Source organism: Schistocerca americana, chromosome 2 (genome assembly GCF_021461395.2).
Source record: "Schistocerca americana isolate TAMUIC-IGC-003095 chromosome 2, iqSchAmer2.1, whole genome shotgun sequence".
Classification (NCBI taxonomy): domain Eukaryota; kingdom Metazoa; phylum Arthropoda; class Insecta; order Orthoptera; family Acrididae; genus Schistocerca; species Schistocerca americana.
In genome coordinates, this window is record NC_060120.1 from 243,931,321 (window position 1) to 243,941,213 (window position 9,893).

The window sequence follows — 9,893 nt, forward strand, 5'->3', positions numbered from 1 at the left end:
ATAAGGATGAAATATCATTAGAACTGTCACCTGCCGGCTCAGCTACGCTGGAAATTGGATTCCACACAGATTGATTTAATTTTTGATTATTTTTACACGTAATCAGCTATGCATCTCGAAATCCATAAGAGTCCTGGGAGTGTCTTAGCCCTCAATATATCCCTCAATATATTTCATCAGATTGTAAGTCATATGTACACCAAGATTCAGAGTAATTGCTTCTAGTGTTTCAGAACTATAGTTACATGTCATAACTTTTCCATCGGCATCCCGACAAGTAAGGGTGTTGGATGCTCTAACCCCCACAGTAAGCGTGTCTGCTAAATTTGATTAAAGTTGCTCCAACTATCCCAGAGCTATATTCACACACACACACACACACACGCACACACACACACACACACACACACACACACACAAATGTTTTATAAATGTAGAGAACATAAAAATGGATGAAGTATGTTCTTTAAATTTATATCGTCAGTCTTAAGGGATGCATCTTAGAGCCCATGTTCACTAGATTTTACACTACTGGCCATTAAAATTGCTACACCGCCAAGAACACGTGCTACAGACACGAAATTTAACCGACAGCAAGAAGATGCTGTGATATGCAAATGATTAGCTTTTCAGAGCTGACATGAGGAAAGTTTCCAACCGATTTCTCATACACAAACAGCAGTTGACCGGCGTTGCCTGGTGAAACGTTGTTGTGATGCCTCGTGTAAGGAGAAATGCGTACCATCACCTTTCCGACTTTGATAAAGGTCGGATTGTAGCCTATCGCGACTGCGGTTTATCATATCGCGACATTCCTACTCGCGTTGGCTATGATCCAATGACTGTTAGCAAAATATGGAATCGGTGCGTTCAGGAGGGTAATACGGAACGCCGTGCTGGATCCCAACGACCTCGTATCACTAGCAGTCGAGATGACAGGCATCTTGTCCGCATGGCTGTAACGGATCGTGCAGCCACGTCTCGATCCCTCAGTCAACAGATGGGGACGTGTGCAAGACAACAACCATCTGCACGAACAGTTCGATGAAGTTTGCAGCAGCATGGACTGTCAGCTCGGAGACCATGGCTGCGGTTACCCTTGACGCTGCATCAGAGGCAGGAGCGCCTGCGATGGTGTTCTCAACGACGAACCTGGGTGCACGAATGGCAAAACGTCATTTTTTCGGATGAATCCAGGTTCTGTTTATAGCATCATGACGGTCGCATCCGTGTTTGGCGACATCGCGGTGATCGCACATTGGAAGCGTGTATTTGTCATCGTCATACTGGCGTATCACCCGGCGTGATGGTACGGGGTGCCATTGTTTACACGTCTCGGTCACCTCTTGTACGCATTGACGGCGCTTTGAACAGTGGACGTTACATTTCAGATGTGTTACGACCCGTGGCTCTACCCTTCATTCGATCCCTGCGAAACCCTACATTTCAGCAGGACAATGCACGACCGCATGTTGCAGGTCCTGTACGGGCCTTTCTGGATACAGAAAATGTTCGACTGCTGCCCTGGCCAGCACATTCTCCAGACCTCTCACCAATTGAAAACGTCTGGTCAATGGTGGCCGAGCAACTGGCTCGTCACAATACGCCCGTCACTACTCTTGATGAACTGTGGTATCGCGTTGAAGCTGCATGGGCAGCTGTATCTGTACACGCCATCCAAGCTCTGTTTGACTCAATGCCCAGGCGTATCAAGGCCGTTATTACGGCCAGAGGTGGGTTGTTCTGGGTATTGATTCCTCAGGATCTATGCACCCGAATTGCGTGAAAATGTAATCACATGTCAGTTCTAGTATAATATATTTGTGCAATGAATACTCGTTTATCATCTGCATTTCTTCTTGGTGTAGCAATTTTAATGGGCAGTAGTCTATGTTCGGTTTTTCCGCGCGCTGTTTGACAATGGAATAATAGAGAATTAGTGTGAAGGTGGTTCGATGAACACTCTGCCAAGCGCTGACGTGTGATACGCGGAATAGACACGTAGATGTAGATGTATGTGAGTGCAAAGTATGGAACGATTATACCAGCTCACTCAGGAAGGTGGCTGTGTTACACGGTGGTGTCACCCGCGAGGTAATACCTTTTCGGATGGGTCTGCTTACTGATCTGATTAGTCGAGATTCAGAAGTTACACCTGCCAGGTAGCCCCGCTTGCAGGACAGCGCACTGGGTCACTGAGGCGTTTCTGCCGGGACGCGTTGGCGACCTGACCGCGACAGAACAGCCAACGCTGCGGACGTCGCAGTTGACTGCGCCAGCCCACCGCCAGCGCGCCAGCTATCTGCTGTCAAATCGGCCGCCCTCATCACGTCCCGCCCGACACTCCAGATCCCAATCTCGATCTGCCTTCACAGCCTGCTGCGCACGCCTCGCCTCGTCCGCGACAAGTCTACGTGGCCGCGCCACGCTGAATGGCTCTGGATCCCCCCTAAACTGGCGTCGCCGTGCGCCGTTTTCCCACCGTCTGACACACACAATGGCTGCTGCGGGAAAGAAATGGTTCGGAATGAATCTTTCAAGGGCGTTTGCTAATCTGTGTACCCAAGCGCGACGGCAACCCGGACTCACACCATCCGTGGTGTAGCGTCACGCAAAATTTTTTTCAAAATAAGATCAGTCGACAGCAGCACAGTACGAGAATTTTATTGCGATTAACCAATTTCGACAAATTAGTCTCTCATCTTCGGAAGACTACAAACTTTTGAAGAACGCTAATAATTAGAAAATATTTACATGTATGTATTTAAAGTATGAGACATGAATTACAAAAAATTTAAATTATTCTTGAAGAATCAAGTTTGTCAAGGTCGCAAGAAATTCTTTTTATTGTTGTGACCGGTTTCGATAGATCTACGCAGTGATCATAGGATCTGAAAGTTACAAAAACAAACATCCCATGTAAATGTCGCTCAAACATATACGATTTCATATAACCTCTGTGTATAGTTTCAACGTTAGAACGTACCTTGTAACATTATTAGATATACATGCTTGCTACAACAATGAAAGCCACATATTGATGTTGCATTAAATTGTGATAAAAAGTGGCAGGGAAGATCAGCGTGTTACAAATAAAATAGCACGCTGATAAAGCAACATGTGCTGATTTCGCAGCATACACCAATCACTTGAAACCACAATGCTGACTTAACGAGTGATACTTTCACGCATAGGGAGGTATACAGCTGTTTAAATTGTGGAGTCCAACAGTCGATAAATTTCGATATATATGCCACACTGCAATTACGGCTTCTCTATAGTCCCATTAAAATTATTTTTAAGACCATTTACGTAGCACTTTAAATCGCAAATTTATAATACATTACCTTTTGAAAACATACAGCGTCATTTTTTTTTTAAAAAAGTGAAGTTTACAATGAAATATACATCGTCATTCATTATGTGCAAACTTACAATAAATTATCGTTTTTTAGAAAATAAGTTTGCAATAAACATAGTTCAGATTATTCATCATCATAGAGCCATATCAAAAGTCCTGACAGAAAAAGGTCATCGAGGTAACTATATTCGAGATAAATAGAGACCATAACTGTGAACTATACAAAATCACTCTCTGAAATACTATCGGGTTCACCTAGTTGTATCCTCTGCACAACATAAAATTAACTACACTAACAAGGGAACCTCACCATCGCACCCCCATCAGATTTAGTTATAAGTTGGCACGGTGGATAGGCCTTGAAAAACTGAGCACAGATCAATCGAGAAAACAGAAAGAAGTTGTGTGGAACTACGAAAAAAATTAGTAAAATATACAAACTGAGTAGTCCATGCGAAGATATGCAACATCAAGGCGAACAAACGTATAGGAGCGCCGTGGTCCCGTGGTTAGCGAGAGCAGCTACTGAACGAGTGATCCTAGGTTCAAGTCTATCCCTCGAGTGAAAAATTTAGCTTTTTATTTTCAGTTTATGTGCCAAACTCTTACGTTTTCATCACTTTTTTGGGAGTGATTATCACATCCACAAGAAAACCTAAATCGGGCAAGGTAGAAGAATCTTTTTACCCATTCGCCAAGTGTACAAGTTAGGTGGGTCGACAACATATTCCTGTCATGTGACGCACATGCCGTCACCAGTGTCGTATAGAATATTTCAGACGTGTTTTCCTGTGGAGGAATCGGTTGACCTATGACCTTGCGATCAAATGTTTTCGGTTCCCACTGGAGAGGCACGTCCTTTCGTCTACTAATCGCACGGTTTTGCAGTGCGGTCGCAAAACGCAGCCACTAAACTTATTACAGTGAACAGAGACGTCAATGAACGAACGGACAGATCATAACTTTGCGAAAATAAAGAAAGTAAAATTTTCAGTCGAGCGAAGACATGAACCAAGGACCTCTCGTACCCCAGTTACTCACTCTATCCACGGGACCACGGCGCTCCTGAGCTTACATTCTCCTTGATGTTGCCTATCTTGTGCATGGACTACTCAGTTTGTCTATTTTACTAATTTTTTTCATAGTTCCATACAACTTCTTCCTGTTTTCTCGATTGATCTATGTTCAGTTTTTCAGGGCCTATCCACTGTGCCAACTTATAACTAAATCTGAGGGGGGTGCGATGGGGAGGTTCCCTTGTAAGTGATGTGCGCCACTGATCTGGTGTTCGTGGTGTAAGTACAGAACATACCTTTAAGAATTATTGGTTAACGTGTCAGTGTAACTGCATGGCCGATTATTGAAAAATTTTGTAGAGCTCGTGGTACAGTTCCCAAGCTTTTCATGAGAGCATTATGTGTATTGTGCTATTCAAAGCTTATGTATCCACAAGGGCTCATGCTTTACACCTTCTAGTTTTTATTTTAAGTAGGCACAGTGTAGGTCAGGAATTTCAGATTTGGTGTGCAAATGTTGACATCTTTTGTGTAACTTCTTAATACATGAATGAAACTTCTATATGTAAACGATGCAGTGCTCGATGTTTAGGTTTATTATTGTATTCTAAATTTTGCTCAAGTAGATACAACAATAAATACATCATGGTAGGTAGAAGTGTGGCCGTGAAGAATTAAAGATTACGTGAAAACTGTATAGTATCAATGACAATATGTCATGCATAATAAAATCTTAATCCGCAATGTCAAATGTATAGAACAAAAAACTTACTTAATAGTGGCTTATAACATGGATAAGAAACGTCTACATCTACATACATACCTCGCAGCATTTGAGGCCGACTGCAGATCGGTTCTACTGCTGCCAACGTACATTTTGGGGAAGGACGACGAGGATAAGATGAGAAAGAAATTACGGCTTGTACAGAGGCTTGTAGAGAGTGTTTTCTTCCCTCGCTGTGTTTGTGAACAGGAAAGGGTATGAATAGCAGTGGGATGTCGTAGCCTCCACCATGCATCGTAAGTGATTTTTTTCTTTTTTGTCTGTATTGTGATTTCATTCCCCTGCCCCATATGGGCATGGTAGGGCTGGCAGCGGCACAATCCGCTGCTCTTCAGCCGAGTGACATGACAATTAATAAAAGAAGAAAACTATACACGTAAAGGCGATAAAAAGGGCGACGGAAAAACAGAATAAGTGGAGATAATGGGGGTTAAAGTATACACTGAGATGGCCCCGTTCATTGTGGAACACTAAAAAAAGTCGACCGAAAGTTAAAAGACACAGTTGGCGATTCGTGGAGCACATGAAATACACTGAAGTCACAAGCACAGGTTAAAAGTTGGCCACAGTATTAAAACACTGCAGAAGAAAGACACTTTAAAACCCCTGTAAGAGATGAAGCACACAAGATGAAGAATAAAAACTGCTCGGAGGGACCTGCTGAGGGAGAGGCCTGAGGGAAAAATAGAAGAGAGCAAGGTGCAGTGGGGGAGGGGGTGGGATGAAAAGAAAAGGGGGCAGGGGACGCACCAAGGGGCAGGAGATGGGCAGGGAGGGAGATGGAGACAGTAAGCAAGGTAGGAGGGAGTGCAGAGACACAGAAGGGGTGCACTGGAAAGGGAGGGACTAGAGGAGGGAGGAAAACCACCCAGGGGAAGAGGAGGGTAGAGGGAGCCCTGAGGATTGGGAGGGGGGAAGGCAGAGCTGGTAGGAGGGGTAGACGTCATGGCAAAGCTCATCATCTGGGAGGGTTAGACGCTGGAAGTTCCTTTGGGAAAGGAGATGGAGGGTGTGGAGATGGAGAGAGGGTGGGACACAATGGTAAAGGTGCGGCAATGGGCTCGGGGTGGAAAGGAAGGAGGACACCAGGGGGTGGGGGGGGATAAAGTCAGCGGACGATGTACAGGGTGCAGATGTGTTCGAGGAAAAGAAGAAGATGAGGGAAGCAGATGAGGTCATAGAGGATGCTTGTGAGGGATGAAATGTGGATACGGAAGGTGAGGTGGAGTGCATGGCGTTCTAGGATTTGGAGTACTTTATAGAATCTGGGAGGGGTGGAAATCCTACCAATGCTGGCATAACAAAGGATGGGGCGGGTCAAGGATTTGTAGGTGTGAAGGATGGTGGAAGGATGCAGTACCCATGTCTAGCTGGACAGGAGTTTCAGGAGGCGGAGTCTATTGTGGGCTTTGTATTGGATCATAAGGAGATGGGGAGTTCAGGTGAGGTGGCGGTCAAGGGTGAGGCCAAACTATTTTAGGGTGGGGGTGAGGTGGATAGGACAACCTTACATAGTTAGGTAGAAATCATGGAGATGGAAGGAGCAGGTGGTGCGGCCTATGATGATTGCCTGGGTCTTGGAGGGGTTGATGAAAATGAACCACTGGTTGCACCAAGTGGTGAACTGGTCAAGGTGGGCTTGGAGGGTACGTTGGGACAGTTAAAGGGTAGGATAAAGGGCCAGGAAAGCGGTATCATCAGCAAATTGGAGGAGATGAACAGGGAAGGGAGATTTGGGCATACTGGCAGTAACATAAGTGACCTGTGAAGTATGTATGAAGACATAGACGTACGTAGCTGTATCTAAGATGCGGAATTTGGCACAAGAGAGAAATCCGTGGCGGGCTGCATCGAACCAGTGAGAAGATTGTATAAGAAACCTACAGTAGCGGATTTAGAAGGGAGTGGGTCGCAGGTGCATGTGCCCTCCCTCTCCGGATGAGGGGAGTATAAAACATAAGCAGTGTAAGAACTTTGTACTCACGACCCACGCATTTTGCGCGTATGTACTTGCAACTATAGCCGGTAGATGGTTGCAGTAGAGGCATTGCTGTTCCTATTCGGTATAATTTAAACAAGTGAGATTAGCAATCTATTATTTGTGGAATGATCATGACGACGTGATCACTTCAGCAATTGTTTGTAAGCATATGTTATTGTGTTTGCTTCCCACTGTGCGTTAAACGGGTGACGACATGAGGGGGCCGAGAAGACAAAAGACAATTCACTGTTTTTCATTTTTTTAAACTTAAAAGGTGAAATTAATTTTGGAGAAGGTGCATCACTTCCAGCGATTGTGAATTCAGCTTCTAATAGTAATTCCTCTGCAAGAATGTAATGTGAGTGGCTTATGTGATTACGAGGGTATTGTGGATGAACATGATATCGGTCAGTTGGTGAACAGAAGTACACACGTGACGGACGAGGAAATATTTCAATGTTTAAAGTGCATTTGAGAGCCTCCTACGAAATTTTACTTTCCGCAAGTTGCAGAAGGTAATAAAATGCGATCGTTCCAGAGAAAATGCCTCGAAGAAAATGTTTAGCTGGTCTACAGCAACAAATTAAGTGGCTGATTTTTAAGGCTTGCTTTCTCTTCGATAGGGTGGAAGGAGGCATCAATGATATAAAACTAGAAAGATTAGTGAATGAACAAATGAAAGTGAGTAAGAAAGCGACTGAAATTATACACAGTCACAGAGAGAAAGAATATCATAGGAGAAATAGTGTTGCCTGGCAGAACTTCCAGCATGTGACTGAAGGGAATTTAACGGATCTTTTAGCAAGAATAGAAAGATTAGAAAGAGAAGAGTGGACGAAATCAGAAAAAAACTAATCCCAGTTATAAAGACCACAATGTTGTGCACAGCCCTCCCTTCTGGGGGGTAGAGATGATAGATTATTGTTTGGTGAAGCAGTCAGGAGGTGGAAAGTGAAGCACTGGAGTTTATTTCAGAGGGAAACTTTCGTGCTTTGCTGGAAGTCTGAATGGACGCAGGCCATGATACGTTAATATGATACATGCAGTCGGTCTCAGAAATTTCCATTTATGTCAGTAAGACAATACAAAATGATTTAATAGATTGCTGTGCTGATGTTATTGCTGGAAAAATTGTTGATTCCATAAAGAAATCCAAATTTTTCACCATAATAGCAGATGAGACAACTGATATAAGCACTTCTGAAGAATTATCGCTATGCACACGTTTCTTTGATGTTGAAAGTTGAGCCATGCCGTGGCTCGCGTTGGTGCTGTTTGTAGGTTTCCGCCCTCTGTTGGAGGACAGACGATGTAATTTAGTTGGCATGGTTGCAGTTGTTTGTCTTCTTCTCGTGTTGACTGGCGCCACTCGGTTTCGCAAGCGTTGCCGGTCCGCTAGTGGCAGCAGCGGCGGTTATCGATATGTAGTAACTGTTGCCCTGTCTTTGGGCGACGTCGTTGTTTTTCCTGGTTGTGTCAGTGGGCAGTTCGGTTGGGGCATCAGGGGGAGCCAGGTCTGCGAAGTGCGAGAACACTCCGGGACTGCTGGCGGCGTCCATGGACTGCCGGATGGATGGGCTGTGGTCACAAGCGTGTACGACCTCGTAGTAAACTGGATCCAGCAAGCTTTAAAACGAGTGCATTTCAATCCAAGTAGAGAAACCTCCACCACTGTGGCATCTCGCGATTCTCCAGCGACTTGGGTTCGGGTTGCTGCTCGTAGTGTCACTGAGGCGAAGAGCAGCGAGTGGAGTGCTTGGGGAAGGCGGGTCTGATTAGATTTCCTCGACTTCTTATTAGTATTTACTGCGTTCAACTTGTTACAATTTGTTAAGTTCAACCAGCGGTAGTTTTTCTTGCCTGGTGACCGCTAACGCCCCAGTTACCTGCCCTGGGGGTTAGTGTATGTAACGGCAGTGTACTTTTCCTCGCCTTGCCGCTTCTGTCCGGTAAGATGTGTAGTTTTGACAGCTTTCTTGATTGTAGGCTGGTTGGTGATTCTTCTACTCTGGTGGTAGTGATTCCTTTCTCGTTCTGCCGGCCGGAGTGGCCGTGCGGTTCTAGGCGCTACAGTCTGGAGCCGAGTGATCGCTACGGTCGCAGGTTCGAATCCTGCCTCGGGCATGGATGTGTGTGATGTCCTTAGGTTAGTCAGGTTTAATTAGTTCTCAGTTCTAGGCACTGATGACCTCAGAAGTTAAGTCGCATAGTGCTCAGAGCCATTGGAACCATTTTTTCTCGTTCTGAGCGCTCTAAACACAGTATTCTGGGGACATAGTACAGACCGCCGGTCCCGGCTTTAGCTTATTGTTCCATCGTTGCATTTGGTTTATCGGACGTCAGGTAGCTTCAGCAAGATTATCATTAGTCATTCGTTATACTGCCACTAGTCTGAGTTACCATCTTGTGAAGTGAATGCAAATCTTGGTAGCCTGCCTCATCGCTCGCGAAAGTGTTTGTTGCCGAATCTTCTCAGAGGTCGATTCCTGGAGCACCGTCTGTGGCCCCTTGGTTCTTGTAAGACATGTGCGTTCTAAAAGCAGTTCTGATGGCCAGTAGTTCAGTGCAACGCTCCTTCAAACCAGCCTTCTCCTGGTATAATCTGCCTCAGTACCCTTTAACGAACTTATGTACTGGTCCTTGTATTTTATTATTGCATTATTTATTACAATACCTTGTAATGCCTACATTAAAGTTTATACAGGGTGGTCCATTGATGGTGACCAGGCCAAAAATCTCACGAAATAAGCA